At 46.9% G+C, this 18,565-nt stretch overlaps 1 pseudogene; it reads left to right on the top strand.

The window, feature by feature from the left end:
* The first annotated feature begins 1,467 nt into the window (after positions 1–1,467).
* LOC147731224 (inhibitory synaptic factor 2A pseudogene) lies at positions 1,468–14,503 on the top strand (annotated as a pseudogene).
* The last annotated feature ends 4,062 nt before the right edge of the window (positions 14,504–18,565 follow it).

Here is an 18,565-nt window from a genome sequence, read left to right on the forward strand (position 1 = left end):
TGGCTGTAATGCCAGGAACCGGTCCCCGGAAGCTTGTTTCCTTCCCAGTATAAGAATTGACTTGGTAGTTTGGTCTGACCTGTTCCCATGATGCACTGGGCCAGGGACAGACTAATTTGCATGTAGCCAGGTTCTGAGCTGGGATGGTGCAGTGAGCTAAAAAACGGTGATGGATCAAGCCCTGATCTGTTGGCTGGGTATGAGTGTTCTGTTTAATTCAGATACTCTGTCCATCACCACCCCCTTTTCTGAATCGTTTTGTCCACCATAAGCGTGGAAGGGTATACTCAGATGTGAGTCCCTTGCTCATTGCACCATCAGGATTCAAGCAAGCCGGGCCGAAGACGGCTGTAATGCCAGAAACCGGTCCCCGGAAGCTTGTTTCCTTCCCAGTATAAGAATTGGCTTGGTAGTTTGGTCTGACCTGTTCCCATGATGCCCTGGGCCAGGGACAGACTAATTTGCATGTAGCTAGGTTCTGAGCTGGGATGGTGCAGTGAGTTAAAAAACGGTGATGGATCAAGCCCTTATCTGTTGACTGGGTATGAGTGTTCTGTTTAATTCAGATACTCTGTCCATCACCACCCCCTTTTCTGAATTGCCTGGAACTACAAGCATTAAGTTAACAGTAGACCACAATAGTACTTAGCGTATCCGGATAGGTGGGCATGCATTTTACCAGTGTGTTAGCTAAGTCCTTTCTTTAGATCCTTTACCAGCAGTTGCTGTTATGTGTGCTTCTTCAGTATATTCAGTGATATTCACCTGCCCCAGGCCTCTATCCAAGTGGGTCAGGGAGTGCATTTACCAACCATTGCCTTACCAGCCCAGTGTAAATTAAATTCTGTACAAAGATTCTTGACTAAGCACTAGGTAGAATATAAGCACTATGACATGGTGTGCCCTCTGCATTATTTCTTACCCTGCAGTATTCAGGACAGAGCTGAAAGTATCTGTGTATAAGGGACATACCTACATTTGAGCCATCAGCAAAGCAAGGCCCATTGTGATAGGCCCATTATTCCCATGGCAAAAATCTGTGCACAATTCTCTTTGTGCACACAAAGCATAGTTTGCACACATCCCTTTTGTGAATTTGCCTATGCCTGTTCTGCTACAATAAAAATACGAAAGAACACTGTTAGCATGAATGAAATAATGATGAATCTTCCAATCCCATTATAACCTCCTACACAATATGTATGTAGACCTTTTGAAGTCTGCAGGTACTAGTCAACGGAGCAAAGAATAGCTAGTATGTTAAAATAACCGCATTTATTAAAAACTATACCTTTTGGAATCTACTGCTTACTGAGGAGCTTAATTTAATGTGTTACGTACATTGCCACAAGTAAATCAGAGCATTATTTTGGGATACATGTTTGTAGCAAATGCGCATTAAATCAAAAAGCCTGATCCGCCTCTCATATAAAGACTGCCAAAAGTTTTTTTTTATGTGCAGGAATAATGGTTAGTAATGAAGACGGCAAATGCTTATTAACAACCTCTGAAAGTAACGTTGCACAAGCTGTTTCACTAGCCTTGGACATGAAATATGTATTAGACCCCAACCGGCATGTTAAAACAAGCATTTGCAATGCAATAGGTCTCGTATTAGGAAAGTTTGAGCTATTGGTATTGTAAATGACACATTTTTTATTTATGTTTTGTTTTTGAAAATAGCGAAATTAATAGCTTTGTCATTTACAATGCCAATAGTTATTACTTTCGCAAATGTGACACCTATAGCATTTGTAATGCAATATGTGTTGTATTTATGTGGCTTACATGTATTGATATTACAAATAATAATGTTTTTTAATTTTTTTAAATAATTAATACGTAAATAAAAGTTATTGTACTTTATAATGGCAATAGCTTAAACTTTTGTAAATAACATTTGTGAAGATTATGTTCAGTGTATTTTATTGTGATGAAAATCCAAGAACAGAAGTGAAACATTAACATCTTTTTGTTACATTTGTAATTAAGCTTGAAACATTGAGATAACATATTTGAAGCAGTTGTTGTTGAATGGTTCCACAGATTGATGCTGTGGTAGAGCCCAGTGATGTTGTGGCGCCACTGAGTGATGCTGTGGTGGTGCTGAGTGATGCTGTATGCTATGCTATGTTTTGTTTTGCTATCCTATGTTTTGGTTTGTTATGCTATGCTATGCTGTCCTATGCTTTGATTTGTTATGCTATGCTGTTTTGTTATGCTATGTTGTTTTGTTATGCTATGCTATGTTTTGCTGTGCTATGTTTTGCTATGCTATGCTATGCTATGTTTTGCTATGCTATGCTATGTTTTGTTATGCTATGCTTTGTTATACTATGTTTTGCTCTGCTATGCTTTGTTATGCTATGTTTTGTTATGCTATGCTATGTTTTGTTGTGTTTTATTATGCTATGCTTTGTTTTGCTATACTATGTTTTGTTATGCAATGGTTTGCTATGTTTTGTTGTGTTGGTATGCTATGTCGTGTTTTGCTATGCTATTATATGTTTTGTTATGTTTTGTTAAGCCATGCTATGTTTTGTTGTGTTTTGTTAAGCTATGCTGTTTTGTTGTGTTTTGTTATGCTATGTGTTGTTGTGTTTTGTTATGCTATGTTTTGCTATCCTATGCTTTGTTTTGTTATGCTATGCTATGTTTAGTTTTGCTATCCTATGCTTTGTTTTGTTACGCAATGCTATGTTTTATTGTGTTTTATTATGCTATGTTTTGTTGTGTTATGCTATGCTATGTTTTGCTCTGCTATGCTTTGTTATGCTATGCTATGTTTTGTTGCGTTTTATTATGCTATGTGTTGCTATGCTATGTTTTGTTATGCTATGCTATGCTATGTTTTGCTTTGTTTGGTATGCTATGCTGTGTTTTGCTATGCTATTATATAGTTTGTTATGTTTTGTTAAGCCATGCTGTTTTGTTGTGTTTTGTTAAGCTATGCTGTTTTGTTGTGTTTTGTTATGCTATGTGTTGTTGTGTTTTGTTATGCTATGCTATGTTTTGCTATGCTATGCTATGTTATGCTATGCTATGTTTTGGTATGCTATGCTTTGTTATGCTATGCTTTGTTATGCTATGTTTTGCTCTGCTATGCTTTGTTATGCTATGCTATGTTTTGTTGTGTTTTATTATGCTATGCTTTGTTTTGCTATACTATGTTTTGTTATGCAATGGTATGCTATGTTTTGTTGTGTTGATCTGCTATGTCGTGTTTTGCTATGCTATTATATGTTTTGTTATGTTTTGTTAAGCCATGCTACGTTTTGTTGTGTTTTGTTAAGCTATGCTGTTTTGTTGTGTTTTTTATGCTATGTGTTGTTGTGTTTTGTTATGCTATGTTTTGCTATCCTATGCTTTGTTTTGTTATGCTATGCTATGTTTAGTTTTGCTATCCTCTGCTTTGTTTTGTTATGCAATGCTATGTTTTATTGTGTTTTGTTATGCTATGTTTTGTTGTGTTTTGCTAGGCTATGCTTTGTTTTGCTATGCTATGTTTTGTTATGCTATGCTATGTTTTGTTATGCTATGCTATGTTTTGCTCTGCTATGCTTTGTTATGCTATGCTATGTTTTGTTTCGTTTTATTATGCTATGCTTTGTTTTGCTATGGTATGTTTTGTTATGCTATGCTATGTTTTGCTTTGTTTGGTATGCTATGCTGTGTTTTGCCATGCTATTATATGTTTTGTTATGTTTTGTTAAGCCATGCTATGTTTTGTTGTGTTTTGTTAAGCTATGCTGTTTTGTTGTGTTTTGTTATGCTATGTGTTGTTGTGTTTTGTTATGCTATGTTGTGTTATGTTATGCTATGTTTTGTTATGTTATGCTATGTTTTGTTATGTTATGTTATGCTATGTTTTATTATGATATGCTATGTTTTGTTTTGCTATCCTATGCTTTCTTTTGTTATGCTATGTTTTGTTATGCTATGCTATGTTTTGTTGTGTTTTGTTATGCTATGTTTTGTTGTGTTTTGCTAGGCTATGCTTTGTTATGCGATGTTTTGTTATGCTTTGCTATGTTTTGCTATGCTATGCTTTGTTATGCTATGCTTTGTTATGCTATGTTTTGTTATGCTATGTTTTGTTATGCTAAACTTTGTTTTGTTATGCTATGCTATGTTGTGTTTTGTTATGCTATGCTATGCTTTGTTATGTTTTGTTATGCTATGCTATGTTTTGCTATGCTATGTTTTGGTATGTATGCTATATTTTGGTGTGTTTTGTTATGCAATGGTGTGTTGTGTTTTGCTATGTTTTGTTATGCTATGGTTTGTTATGCTATGGTTTGTTGTGTTTTGCTATGTTTTGTTATGCTATTCTTTGTTATACTATGCTATGTTTTGTTTTGCTATGCTTTGTTTTGTTATGCTATGGTATGTTTTGTTGTGTTTTGCTATGCTATTGCTATGCTTTGTTGTGTTTTGCTATGCTAGGTTTTGTTTTGTTATGCTATGCTATGCTTTGTTTTCCTATCCTATGCTTTGTTTTGTTATGCTATGCTGTGTTTTGTTATGCTATGCTGGTGAGGGTGAGTGAGGGTGGGTGAGTGTGGGTGAGTGAGGCAGTGAGGGTGAGGCTGAGGGGATATGTATCCTATGCTTTTTTTGTTATGCTATGCTATGTTTTGTTATGCTATGCTATGTTTTGTTATGCTATGCTGGTGAGGGTGTGTGAGGGTGAGTGAGGGTGTGTGTGGGTGTGTGAGGGTGAGGGCAAGGGTGTGAGGGTGAGGGCCAGGGTGTGTGAGGGTGAGAGGGTTGGGAGGGTGGGAGGGTTGGGAGGAGGGGAGGAGAAATGCGACACGGCGGGCTGGGGAGGGGGCGGAGTGGGGAGAGCGGCGATGAGGGTGTGAAGCAGCAGGGGCCTTTGAAGTGAAGCTAAGCTTCACTTCAAAAGCACGACGGTACAGATTGGGCAGAACATATATGCTCTACAAATATAAAGGCTAGGTTCAACATGAAAAGGGGCCGTACCTCAACACGTACTGATGACACGGTCTGAGGATACTATTTAGGGCTAAAGCAATGCACAAATGTTTAAAGACCGGTGGGAGAGTGCGCAGTGGGATGTCTAGGTTAAATTGTGGCACGTTATATACAATATAGGCAACTATTAATCTTACAACGTCTGTAAAATTGTATTAATTTTCTTTCTAAAGGCGTTTCTTTCAGTAGATTTGCAAATACAAAATAAGGGGACATATAAGAACACAGTTAAATTCAGAAAGGTTTAATAGACGAAATGAAGCAACTGCGCTTTGGGCCGCACACAGCAGTGACAAATAACTAAACAAGACGGAGGGCATTGCTGTGGGGAGGGGGAGGGGGAGGGGGGAGGAGAAATGCGACACGGCGGGCAGGGGAGGGGGCGGAGTGGGGAGAGCGGCGATGAGGGTGTAAAGCAGCAGGGGCCTTTGAAGTGAAGCTAAGGTTCACTTCAAAGGTGTGGGAGGAGTGCGGCTGAGGGAACAGTTGGGTAAAGTCTGTATATGACCTAAAAAGGACTGGATATGCTACTCGGGCATTGAACTGGGAAACCGGAGAGCGCTGAAAATTCTCAGCATGCAAAGCACTGTAGCAATATAAAACATAATGGGCTGCTCATATATTAAAAGAGACAGACGTTCTAATATAAAAAATCCTTTTGAAAGCGCCTTTATGTATTATAATATGTATATTTTATGCGACATAACTTTTGGGATTCGCAAAATACTTTGTTAAATGCACTGACAAGAAGCAGGACTTTGATCGGCGCTGGGTTGTGTGGTCGAGCGGAAGGGGGTTTGGGAAGATCAAACCGTTGCCCTGGGAAAATCTGAAGCAGCAGCTACACTCTTTAGACCGGATGTTTCGATTAAGGGCTGGTCTGCATTTCTTATGAAGAAGAGTCTGGACCGGTGCACCTTTGCCGTCGGTGGCTCACATGAAAGGATCGGATGTAAGCTAAATGAATGCTGTATGTATATTATGGATCATTACAGATTTGTGTCTAAATTTAGTCCCGGTGGCACAAATGTGCACTCGCGAACTTCCAGGATGTCTTCTTCAGCAGGCGGATGCCTCGGCTTGAAGGGCACAGTCGGTCCCCGACGGCGGGTGTTTTGATGGGGTCTGTGGACTTAGCACCTATTCCCCTAGCAGCGGGGAGACCACGCTCTGCCAGAGACTGGTAGTAGTGTGAGGGCTATCCTGGAATAAAATACAAAGGAACTGGAATGCAACACCTTAGCCGGCGAGACAAGGATGGTAAAAGCACTTGGAAAGCGGCGGCAGGAGGGCGAGACAGAACTGCAAACACTTGCACTTCTGTGAACTGCAAAAACTCAAATCAGCGCCGATGCAGACGGGCAGGGGGGGGGGGGTTGGAGACCTGTTACAGAGACCTGAGAAACAAGGGAAAGTCTAGAAAAACTCTAATAACTAGAAATCAGGTATAGGGAAGTTTATTTTTACTTAAAGCATACATGGAGAAAAGAGGGCCCCGTGTTAAAAAGGAAAGTAAAACCTACATAAATCAAGTGAAGAGAAGAGGACCTGAGATATTGGACAAGCAACATAAATAAGAAACCTAAACAAGTCACAGCATCGAATTCACATAGGAAGTGCCGTGAATCGATCTCGGAGCGGGGTGGGGAGACATAAAAAAAAAACAAGCAGCTGAAAAGGAAGCCTAGCATCTGGCGGAGAGCGAGGGATAGAGAGGAGGCGGGGCGGGGAGCAGAGCCGGGGAAGTACATGCGAGTCATGGCCTGCGGCCGTGAATAAGTGACGGCGGGGGGGGGGGGCAGCGGAAGCCTTTGATGTGGCAAATACTGCTGGCAGGGGGAAGCTCGTGCACAAGGAGCTTGTCACGTGATTCGCTTCTCGTGACCTGTTGAAAATCCGGATCGTAAAAAGTCAGCTTTGTGGATGGACGGCATTAGGTCTCTCTACGAGACCCAAAAAGGAATGAAGCCCTACAGAGACATATGGCTGAGATACCCGCCACCCCCTCTCAACACAATCCCCAAATGAGGGAAACCGGAAACAGTTCTTGAAGTTTTTGGAAGTGGGAGGGAGTGACCCTCCCGGCCGTATTTATTAAAACAAAATTAAAAAACAATTAAACATTAATGTACAATTTCATACCACACTGCGATGTTTGGCTAACCTTAACAGATTCTCTAATACAGAGGTTCTCCTAGCCGATCTAACATCCTACAAAACATTTACTTGAAACATTGAAATTGTACATCCTAACGTTTAAGGGCCAACGGCAAGGTCGTAACCGGTGTCAAGATCCCTAACCAGACATACCCCCCCCACTTGGGAGGGGCGACAGCACTGAGGCGTACTCACGTGCAACTACTACAATTTCCCTTGTCTTGACGGGGGCACTTATCAACTCGACGCCAGTTAAAGGTCGTTCGAAGACTCGTGTGAGGTATCTAGAAGGTATCGTAGACCTCCCCCCAACCCCACACAACTTACCGCATCTGCCGTCGCAGATGTCACTGGCCCCGGGAAATTCCCCAGGAGGGGGCTGTAACCCCTCCTACACAGGAAGGGGCCTTGACCGCCTTTCCTCTTCTTCCGGCGACCCATCCTTAGAGGGGACCGCCTCCCCGTTGAGGGGCCAAAGGCCACCTCCCCCGAGCGCTCCCATCCGTGTTGGGTGACGCCCACTCATAGGGATCTTCCAATTAGTGCTCACCGATCATGACCTTACCGCCTACCGCCTGACCGAAATAAATACGACAAGTGTTAACTAAACGAAACTACATTGGCCACTATGACCGAAAAACCTGTGTCTAAATGGACCTTAAATCCGACATTCTTTAATCACCAACTTGTAACATTATACCAATCTTTATTACACATTAAATATCAACATAACACCAAAACAACCTGAAAACGAAATAGAATAACTGATCAATTTTATTAAAACAATTAGCTGTCCTCAGGGGCTGGTGGGTGGGTCAAAATTGGCTCTTCGTTCCGTCTCGAGCTCACGTGCAGCGGGGAGGTGCAGCTTCAGAGCACAGGAACAAGAGGATGTCTTCTGGTCTTGCGTCTCTTTTTATCCATCTTCAGGGCGGGCGTAAACCCGCCCCTGCCTGCCCCGAGGGCGTGGCCGGCGGCGTCCGTGTCTAGGCCAGCCCACTCAAGGGCGGGAAAAAGCGCGCCCCGGCTACGCCGCTTCGGGCATACCAGCCGAGACGCGCCTCCCGCCCAAAAATGTCTTCCCGGGGGGATCGAGGCACTCTGCCATACGTTCGGGGGGACCGAGTGGTCGCCCCTTTCCATATGGCTGAGATACCCGCCACCCCCTCTCAACACAATCCCCAAATGAGGGAAACCGGAAACAGTTCTTGAAGTTTTTGGAAGTGGGAGGGAGTGACCCTCCCGGCCGTATTTATTAAAACAAAATTAAAAAACAATTAAACATTAATGTACAATTTCATACCACACTGCGATGTTTGGCTAACCTTAACAGATTCTCTAATACAGAGGTTCTCCTAGCCGATCTAACATCCTACAAAACATTTACTTGAAACATTGAAATTGTACATCCTAACGTTTAAGGGCCAACGGCAAGGTCGTAACCGGTGTCAAGATCCCTAACCAGACATACCCCCCCCACTTGGGAGGGGCGACAGCACTGAGGCGTACTCACGTGCAACTACTACAATTTCCCTTGTCTTGACGGGGGCACTTATCAACTCGACGCCAGTTAAAGGTCGTTCGAAGACTCGTGTGAGGTATCTAGAAGGTATCGTAGACCTCCCCCCAACCCCACACAACTTACCGCATCTGCCGTCGCAGATGTCACTGGCCCCGGGAAATTCCCCAGGAGGGGGCTGTAACCCCTCCTACACAGGAAGGGGCCTTGACCGCCTTTCCTCTTCTTCCGGCGACCCATCCTTAGAGGGGACCGCCTCCCCGTTGAGGGGCCAAAGGCCACCTCCCCCGAGCGCTCCCATCCGTGTTGGGTGACGCCCACTCATAGGGATCTTCCAATTAGTGCTCACCGATCATGACCTTACCGCCACAGGCCGGATAGTTGACCGGCTATCCGGACCCCCCACAAAACTCCTGCCTAAAGGTCATGTTTCAAAGATGTCAACCATGCTAAGAGATCTCCTAAGAACAACTCATTCCCCACCCAAGACAAATGCACACCATCCCCCGAATACATCCTGTCATCATTATTACAGCTATGAGAAATAGAATGCAATGTCCTGGAACGGAACAACCTACTCACTTTATTGTTAAGCTTTCTAACAGAGTGATTCAAAGCAGGTATAGAGATAGCCCCCCGCCACAATTTTCGTGGAATCAAATGGGACCATGCAATCGTGCACCCCGGAACTCTCCTCGCCAACCAACTTACAGTGGAAAGCATTGCCTCCAGGAGTAGTCGTCTACCGATGGTGACCAAATCATTGCCCCCAACATGCACTATCACTATAGACGGCGGTGACCTTGTCCGCCCTAACAAACCCTCAAAAAATGTTTGAAACTGGTCAATACAGAGACCGCCCCTTCCGTAGAAGGACATCCTGTACCCGTATTCCCCAGCTACGTGAATCATGTCACCTGCTTTGAATACGTCCGCGGCACGCCTCACGTATGAGTGGCCCACGACCCACACCTCCTTTTTCACAGCCGGTGATGTCTGACCGCTGACCCGGTGTAAGGTCGACTGCATAGTCCGCCCCGCCTCGTAGGCTTGCGTAACTGAAACCAAACAAAAACACGAAGCGTGAGTACAGAGTACATAATTACAGCTTCACAACATGTGCAACCGCACATATCTTTTATAACAATTGGAGGACCAACGCCCCATTCGTTTCACTTGCTCAACATTAAGACCCCTGGCTGTAGCCTCCGTAGCAGCCCCTATCCGAAAGGAATGGGTCCCAAATTCGCCCGGGTTGAAGCCCGCAGCGGCAACTGACATCGCAAGCACCCGCTGAAACTGAAATTTCGTCAGTGGGGTGGCGTCCGCGTGTCTTAACAAAGTCCCCCCCCATGATGCCACCCTTCGTGCTAGGTACTCCTCTAAACACTTTACCGGACATATGGAGGACCCAGGAATCCTGCGTATGATGACGCAGTCACCCATCCCATCTTGATCAGTCTTAGACCTTACAAAGGAAACAGTCATTGCTTCTCCCCTGATCTGGACGTGTTCCTGGCACAAACCCCCCGCCACATCCAGTTTGTTCCTTGCAACTAGTTCGCTTACCCGCATTGCTCCGTGAAATGCTAGCGTAAACGCGGCTCGGAACAGCACTGCCTCAAACTGAGATGAACATGTGGCCGGAAGTGTAGCCAACAACTGGGACAATCTATCCAAACCTATCGGGCGCCTTTCATCTACTCTGCGACCCTCAAGGCGTTGCCACCCACGCAGCGCTTTCTGTACAACGAAAGACGCTGTTGGGTCCTGGATAGCGTGTGCTCTGGCAACAAAGGAAATGGCAGCACGATGCCTCTGGGCCGTAGCCACCGATTTCCCAGCCCTACGTAAAGACATCAGGAAATTCACCACCCATTCCTCATGACCCCAAAGCCGCTCTCTATCACTCCCCAAAAAGGCTAAATAGGCCCGAAACGCCCCTTCATATGCCTTCCTCGTCCTTGGTGCTAGACTCTCTCCCACGAGGTGACGAAGTTCGGGGCACCGAGAGACCAGAGAGCTTCGGTAAAGGGTGCCGGCTCCGGGTCCGCTGAGGGAAGGAAACCCGAAAAAGCCTGCATTTGAAAACGAGACAGTGCGTCAGCTGCCTGATTCATCACCCCTGGCACGTGTTTTGCTCTGAATAGCACGTTCAATTGCATACACAGTAAAACAATTTCTTTAAGCAGTCTTAAGATCAGTTTACAACGTGCTGCCTGACTATTGATGCACTCGACCACCGTCATATTGTCCGACCAAAATATGACCGAGTGATTTTTGAACCCATCGGGCCATGTTCTCAAGGCCACCAAGATGGGAAACAGTTCGAGGAAAGCAATATTACTCGTCAGACCCTTCTCATGCCACCAAGTCGGCCATCTTTGTGCCGACCATTTTGTGCCGAAGATGGCGCCAAAACCTATGCTTCCCGCCGAATCTGTCCATAGCCCCAGCTCCTCAGAAGACACGGCTGGTTTATTCCAGACGATTCTACCATTGAAATCCGCCAAGAATGCTAACCAAATACGCATGTCCTGGCGGATCTCGGCCGATAGTCTCGTGCGATGATGGCCTTTTTTAAGGCCGACCATCGCTTGGGCAATTGAACGGGAAAAGGGGCGGGCCATTGGTATTACCCTCAGGGCAAAATTCAACTGTCCCACCACCTGCTGTAATTGTTGCAGCGTAACTTTTGATGCATTTATACACAGTTGCAGCGCAGCCCTGAACTTCAACACTTTCTCGGCTGGCAAACGGAAACACCCCTCAATGGAGTCCAACTCGATCCCCAGAAACTCGAGGCAAGTCGTGGGACCCACTGTTTTACCCGGCGCCAATGGCACGCCTAACTGTTTCATCAACACACAAAATTCGGCCAAGGCCCGGCCACATTCAAGACCCCCGGCTGCCCCAAGAAATAAGAAATCATCAAGGTAGTGCATTACATCTTGGAAACCCGTTCTCTTTGTGAAGACCCATTGTAAAAAACAACTGAATTTCTCGAAATAAGCACAGGATATAGAACACCCCATCGGCATACACCTATCCATGTAATAACAACCCTGAAACATGAAACCTAGGAGACGCTGGTCGTCTGGGTGTACCGGGAGCAATCGGAAAGCTGACTCGATATCTGACTTCGCCATCAGCGCCCCGGGCCCCAGGCGATTCAAAATGGCTACGGCCTCATCGAAGGATGCGTACCGCACCGAACACACTTCTGGATCGATTGCCTCATTTACGGAAAGACCTCGTGGAGCTGATAAGTTATGAATTAGTCGGAACTCTCCAGGGTCTTTCTTGGGGACTACCCCTAAGGGAGAACAAACAAAATTCTGAACTGGGGGTACACTAAACGGGCCAGCGACCCGACCTCGAGTCACCTCTTTTCGGATCTTATCCTGTACTACGGCTGTATGCTGCAGGACGGAAAGTTGGTTTTTACACTTATCCACACCCTGAAAGTCCCCTACCGGGATGCGGAAACCATACGAAAAACCGTTTCGCAGCACCCCAGCAGAAGTACGATCCGGGTAATCACTGAGCCAAGGGATCATTGCCAGGGTATCAATGGGAGTGGGTAAAGGCGCCCCTCGGACTATATTAGACCTGTTTGGCGCCTCCTCTCCCCCCGTTATCACCCGTTCTGGCTCTGCACGAGGCCTCAGGATGGGACGACCCACAACCACTACATTCATGTTTGAATTTACACGATCCCTGCGGTCTCGTACATTTTCCTCTGTTGTAATTAAAACAGAAACCCTTTCTTCCGGTATTGCCGGTAGGTTTCGAGTGATCGTCGGCCCCCGAACCTGATCGAAAGGGCGTCCCCGCATATTGTCGGGAGGATTCACCCACATTACTTCCCACCAACGGCATTTTTAACATCCCTGACTCCTTCATTTTATCCCAGGTCAAGGCATCATAACAATCCCAGGTTAAACTTTTATTATGCTCCTTTTCCTTTCTGAACATATTGTCGTAACAAAACCAATGATTCCCCTGTTGCGATGTCGAGTACCCCATGATTCGTGATTGGTAGATTGGGAACTCGGAAAGCAACTCAGGCCTACGTTCCCCCAGGATTGATGTAAAGATTCCCCAGGCATTGCCCCAATTGGCGATATTCTCATTCACTTTAAAGGCGGCCATTTTTGCGCGCCAAACACTCGGATGCATTAGGTCCTTCTGACTCTTTACATGCTCCACCTCATAATGATCTACAAGTAACGAAAAAATGTTCACATACTCCCCCGCCCAAATCTTTTCCTTAATTGCCAAAGGAACATGTTGCCCCAACTTTTCCCTCCGAGAGGGTGTTGACTCATCCCTCGCGATCGGCAATGGCCGCTTACCTGCACCTGACGCTGCCTCTGTGGTCGCAACCATCCCTGGTGCCTTGTCCCCCACTGCAGCCGGCACGGGCACCTTGGCTGCTTCCCGTTTCTCACGCAATTGCTTAATCAGCTCCTGCGCTTCGACAGCCGTGGCGCCCTCGTTACCTTTCCCCAACCACGCTGCCAATTGTGCTGCCAACTCGGGCGGCATATCATCCTCGGACACGGGGGTGATCGGATTCCCCTCCTCTGGCACGGGAGTTGGAGCCTCGAGCGGAGCACTGGGACCGGGGATCTCCTCTCCCGCTGCCCCCCTCCTGGGCCTCTTGTTTTTCCCTCCCGGGGCTGCTCCCGCCAACGGACGTTTTGGGCCCCTTTCCTCATTCTTGTCCACCCGCTTCCTTAGCTCGGACATCTCCTTCATGAGAACACGCAGCATCTGGTCGGTATTCATACGCTTTTCAACCTTCTTCGGCATTCTCCAACAAAGGAACTGAAAAACAAACAAGAACGATTAAAACGCTCAAAATTGGCTCTTCGTTCCGTCTCGAGCTCACGTGCAGCGGGGAGGTGCAGCTTCAGAGCACAGGAACAAGAGGATGTCTTCTGGTCTTGCGTCTCTTTTTATCCATCTTCAGGGCGGGCGTAAACCCGCCCCTGCCTGCCCCGAGGGCGTGGCCGGCGGCGTCCGTGTCTAGGCCAGCCCACTCAAGGGCGGGAAAAAGCGCGCCCCGGCTACGCCGCTTCGGGCATACCAGCCGAGACGCGCCTCCCGCCCAAAAATGTCTTCCCGGGGGGATCGAGGCACTCTGCCATACGTTCGGGGGGACCGAGTGGTCGCCCCTTTCCATCTGTGAAGCCCAGAATGAACAATTATCCGCGATGCAACAAACAGACAAAAAAGATTCCAAGACCGTAATGTACAAAACAGCTTATCGTAAATACATGACCGTAGCGGCGCGAAGGTCAATCTCAAACGTTTCCCAGAGCACAGGAGTTCAAACTTTGCCCGACCTTATAAAACGCTTTCCGACTTTTCCTCTGGAACGAAAGAAAGGGAACTTTATTAAAAACGCCTCCGCTGTCGAAACATTTAAAAATCAGAACAATGGCTTTCTAATAGACATTAAAGATAAAAAAAAGTGCGCGCTATCTCAGGGGAGACCTCTGAATTCAGAAAGGTGACTGATCAAAGGATGCAAGGGCTGGCTTCAAACATTAACGCATGCATGGATGTTGTGCATCAGCCTTCCACTGGCAGCTGTTCAGAGACGAGTAAAAGCATTGATTTGCACAGTTGCACTGAAGAACCCCCTTCCCTTCAGAATTCGGCAAGCTCTACTTCAGAGGAGCCTGATTGCCAGCTGCTGGAGAAAGCAAAATGCGACACAGGGCCACTGGTAATGAGGGAGCCATTCAATCAGCACACTGGAGTGTCTTTCAGACGGAAGAAGCCACAGTTCATCTGCCTGCACTTGGCATACCCTGATCTGTGGGGGAAAAAAACTGACTAAAACAGAGGTGGAGAAGGGAGGGGGGAGTGCGAGCAGAGGAGCATGATTCACAGTGATGTAAAACAAACAAAAAATGAAGCTGACGAGAAGGGAGGGGGTTGTGCAAGCAAAAGAGCCTGAATGAAGCGGCCGAGAAGGGAGGGGGTAGTGCAAACAGAGGAGCATGAATGAAGCTGACGAGAAGGGAGGGGGTAGTGCAAACAGAGGAGCATGAATGAAGCTGACCAGGAGGGAGGGGGAGAAGGGAGGGGGTAGTTCGAGCAGAGGAGCCATTACAGAAACCCAAATGGCAGCGGTGCACATGCACGCCATCATGAACGCAAACTGGAGGCCAGCAAAAACCTGTGGATAGCACTTCCAAAAGCCACTCATTAATTTTCTCACAGAGCAGCGCATGAGCTGGCTCAGCGAGACCTAAAAACAAGCATTTCAAATTAAATAGGTCTTGCATTTGAGAAAGCTAGAGCTCTTGGTGATGAAAATGACAATTTTTTTTACTTAAGTGTTTTTGTAAGCAGTGGAATGATATTTGCATAGTGCTATTGCCATGACCTTTCGGCACTGGAGAACCACAAAATGGTAAATAGGTTATGAATGAGGGGAGACAAGGGTAACATCCTGGAAATAGCAAACACTTACAGGGAATGGAAGATTGCTTATATCCTTACAAAACGTAAGCAGTATGGTTTAAGAAGTAACTAGAATGTGTATGTAAACTTGGTAGTGTTGAGCCAATCTATAACTAGCACCACTTTGAAGTCCGACAATTAAGAGTAAACAGGCACCCTCTGAAAACAGTGTGACATTTTATCTCTGTCTTTGCATGCACTGCAATGTGACCAGGTCTGCTGTTTGAGCTGCTGTGTTAGCAGCTGGGTGACATTCCATTCCTTGTAGGTGTGCAGTAACAGTTTTTGGGAGTGGAGCACACATTTTTGGCAGAGAAAAAGTATAAACGTGGCACAACTTGTGACCAAGAAAGAGAAGTCCTTTTTTCTATGGACTGATGGTTTGGCTATCGTTGGAGATGTGCAAGCACTTGAGCTAGACTTTTAATGTTCCAAAACACCTGCGTGGTCTCACTTTAATTGTCCATTTGGGGAAAGATAACTTTAGTAGAAAGGAGCCAGCTCAGCAGAAGGCGTTTGGATATTTTAATGCAAATGATAACCGTGAAACTCTTTCCTGTTACCTATGGCGCAGTCAGGAAATGCACCACATTGTCAACTGTTGCAGACTTCTTTCGTACATAATGATGGTGTGTGTCTACACGTGGCCCAATTTAAGCTTGTGCATGTTTACAATTTAAATGTAGTTTCCTATTATATTGTAACAACAGTCACTCCTTCAGGTTATTAATGCATTGAGGTATGATTCCATACATTTTCTACCATGAGCGTTTGGTATACTGAATCCAACAACAACCATTTCAACTACTGTACCTTAAAAAAATAGCTGGTATTAATAACTTGTATTCCTCTTCTTCTCCCTTTATTCTGAACTCTCTCTTTCCGCTACCCCCACTATTGCCCCCTCCTTCTGCTACCCCCATCTTCTCTGAGCTCCAGCTGTGAGGAAGATTTCAGAGACAGCGCACGGAGGTCAATAGTGCAACATGGAAGTCAGAATAAGGCAATTGGTTTTTTAGGGAAGGGAAGCCAAAGCAAGCTAGTATGTGTGACTGAAGATATGAATATGGTAAAATCAGAAATAGAAGAGTCTGAAAACAACCATGTGAGCAAGGAATGCACACAAACACGAGCACACAACATCAAATTAAAATGATGACAGGTGCAGCCAACCTGTGCCTCATACCGCCTCAGAAGTCAAATCTGACCAGCAGTTACCTCAATAATCGGTGGAAGGACATACCTTATCCACCTGCCCAATACATATAAAAGTGCCTGTCTGTACAGGTGCCAGGCTGGCTGCTCATCAAAAATAAATGTCACAGACAACAGGCTGTTATAACTTCCTTCAGCCTTACCTTGGACGATATAACAATATCACTGTCGGCGCGGTGGGTAAGCGCTACAGTTGACTCCCAATTCAATGCATTTCTTTGCAGTGTCAGCAGAGGTCCAATTGTGCTCACAATGCTCACAACCATTTTTGTCTGCCACAGCCAGCTATACGAGGAATCCAGAACCCACAAACAAACATGTACTGTCAGTTCACAAAACTCAGGTACAGGGTTCAGAATACAATGTTTTCAAATCTCCACATTCCTTGGAGGTTACCAATGTTAGCATTTTGCACCTTCCGCTTGTACGTCAGATGGCGGCTGCAGCAACCCTAAGGATGCCCACGGCACACACAGTATGCCCACTCAACAGGGCAGCCACCCTAGTGCCACATTAGGCACAGCATCATGTCTAGTGGTTGGGACCCTCTGGGAGTCCCAAAGTCTGGTGCGGGCCACGCGTCATGTCCAGCACATCAGAGGGTGGGGTCAAGGTACTTATACCTGTCCCGCCCATCTGGCTTTCCTTTTGTGCCTTCTGGTCACACCTTCTGGACGTGTCCATCGTGTTGGGTATGCGATAGAGGCTTTAGTTTGCGATGAGTTCGGCCCCCAGTTAACAAAACACCCCAACTCTCCACCACCTGGCGTGCCACATCAGTTACAGGGAGCCTGTGAACGACTCACGGGGGGGGAGTGCCGTCGGGGACTTGCTCTGCCCCTGCAGCACATGCATTCCGGGTCGCCAGCATCAAGGTGGGCCCTGCCTGATGGTCGAGGTGTCCGTGTGTTTACCTCTACCTGCCAATGCAAGGCTCACGGAGAGGTCCGCGGAACTGGACTCCTGGGAGGTGTCAGTGGGTGGGGGCGTGCTCGCCGTAGCTCACCCACACATGTCGCACGTTGACTGCCTGTAGGCTGAGTGGGGGTGGTCTGGCTGTGCACCGCCCAGCATTAGAGCTGTTTGAGGCCCTGGAGTCTGTCGGGCCCGTATGTCTATTGGCGCAGCACGGGTGACGCTGCGCTGGACAGAAGGGACCCAGGACACGCATTTGTCTCTCCGCGTGGTCCGGACAAATTCTGTGACCACGCCTCCTTTATTTTATAGTACGCGCGGACGCCACGTACCACGTCCGCGCTGGCGCACGTCAACGTGCGCAAACACTAGACTGCGCTGTGCAGTCTTAAACATTACACTTCTTTCAACCTTTATTGAAATAAAACAAAATGCAAACGATAGTCTGTGGTGGACAGTTTGGTTTCATGTGGATATGTGAAACCAAACAAACAAAATGGCCGGCAGGCCTGTTACCAGTCTGACGCTCAGGTCCCACAGTCTCAGCCTACAGCAAAGTCCGCCAGCTGTGATGAGGGGGCTGGGTTTCTCCTCAGCCCGTAGCCTGCGGCCTCTCCTCGAAACAGCACTCGCCTCGGGATGTCTGGCCGGGCTGGAGTTGGTGGCAGCCCATCCCCGGACGGGTGATGACTTGCCCTGCTGGGCCTGTCGGCTTCCGGCGGGCTCGCCACAGACCGTTCTGCGATGTCACCATACCCGCTCGCTGGGGAGCTGGCGCTTGGTGTTGTCGGGCTTGATGTCGCTCTGTCTGGGTCTTGGCTGGACGGATCTTCGGATGTGGCCGAGGCCCGCTTAAAGAAGGACACATTGCGGGTGACTGTTTCTCCGTCGGGTTGAGCAGTTACCATCGTGACTGTCCAGGGTTTGGGTTCGAACGGGAGCCTGAACTTACTTCCTGGGTATCGGTCTCGCACATATACTCGATCTCTTTCCCCAATGTATGATTCCTTGGCTCGACGTCTGAAGCTAGCATACTCGTTCGAGCGCTTTCTGTTGAGCAGGGTTTTCTGGGGGTTTGCTTCCGTTGGGCTCCAGGTGTGGTGATGAGGAATAGTGTCTCGGACGATTCGCCCCATGGCTGCTGGCCCGGGGGCAGCTGTGGTGGTGCGATGGGGCGTGAGCCGGTATTCCCTCAGGAACGTATAAATGGCTTTCTCCAGGGGTGCTTCCTCCGCATGGGCGATTCGAATCACTTTATTGAGGGTCCTCATGAACCTC

The sequence above is a fragment of the Lissotriton vulgaris genome, chromosome 2_1 (assembly GCF_964263255.1).
Source record: "Lissotriton vulgaris chromosome 2_1, aLisVul1.2, whole genome shotgun sequence".
Lineage (NCBI taxonomy): Eukaryota > Metazoa > Chordata > Amphibia > Caudata > Salamandridae > Lissotriton > Lissotriton vulgaris.